The sequence below is a fragment of the Aplysia californica genome, unplaced genomic scaffold (assembly GCF_000002075.1).
Source record: "Aplysia californica isolate F4 #8 unplaced genomic scaffold, AplCal3.0 scaffold00657, whole genome shotgun sequence".
NCBI lineage: Eukaryota > Metazoa > Mollusca > Gastropoda > Aplysiida > Aplysiidae > Aplysia > Aplysia californica.
In genome coordinates, this window is record NW_004797927.1 from 11082 (window position 1) to 12348 (window position 1267).

Consider the following 1267-nt stretch of genomic DNA (forward strand, 5'->3'; position numbering starts at 1 on the left):
AGAGAGAGAGAGAGAGAGAGGTGAACTGACAGAACAATGGACAAAACAGGTCCGACACAGAAAGTACATATTCTGACTTGGAGCCACTGTGGGTCACTGTGTTCTGTACAGACGCACCTGCTATGTTAGGTTTGGCTTGCGATCAACTAATTAGATTTTACTAAAGCCCAAAGGGTTGAAAACTTAAGCACGCCGTTAGAGTTAAGGGTAAGATAAGAGAACAGAAAGGTAAAAGAACATGTCAATATCCTGGACTAAGGCATGGGAACCACTCAAATGAAGACAATATCAACAATTGTAAACTCGTTCGAAATGTATTTTTTCCATTAATACAAAAGGGAGATTGGGAGTAAAAACTTGTTTAACAAATTATTCTGAAAGCTCCTGCCTTTTATTGTTGTGTGTAACCCGCAATGAACATTTGGCAATGACTGCCACCGTGTGATGACAGACGTGAGGAGATAATGGACGGCTGCGTGCGCATGTCCAGTCCAATCAACCCACCACTGTGCTCAAGGGTTGGAATTTTTTGGTAGAATCGAGCAAACACCCGTTTTCGATCAACCGGATTTAGAGTCCCTCCTCTTATAATTAATCGTTTGACAAAAACGAAGCTTGCTATCTTGGCTTGAATTAGTGTTTGTACTGTTGGAAAAGGAGGGGGGCGGGGGTATATGTTTAGGATGATTATATTTCTCTGAATTGCAACCGGACTCTAGCCATATTGTAGAAATGGAAGTATTGTTGAACTAAATCTCAATTGAATAGCCTTGTTTTGGTGATCAATCACCAGTCATCCTTTTTGATGAGTGAATCGCTTAGCCGGATCAAGGAGTCGGATCGCTTTTGTTTCTTTCTTTTAAAAAAAGACAACAGCAACAACAAAAACGTTTTTCAGGGAAATATAATACCGTCTGGACTCGCATACCTTTTAGTGGCGTGGATGAGAGAGCCCCAGTTTTGATAATGGCCAGTCTGTTTTTACCGTGCGCTAAGTATGTGCGGTAGTACGTAGGTCCAGTCGTTAGTCTGCACATACTCCACTGTGTGTGTCCGATAGTCCGCAGATCCGGTGGTCAGTGTGTCCGAAGGATAAGGCCTGTGTCCATGAGCTGTGTTCCTGTTCTGTGTGGCGTATGGGTCTTTGGAGGTTCTCGTTGGCATGGCGCCTGGGCCTGGTGAGCCCCGCTTTGGTTTATGCTTAGGTGTTATATGTTAAGATTTTGTGTTGCCGGTTTTTTTTTTTTTTTTTTTTTTTTTTTTTGAG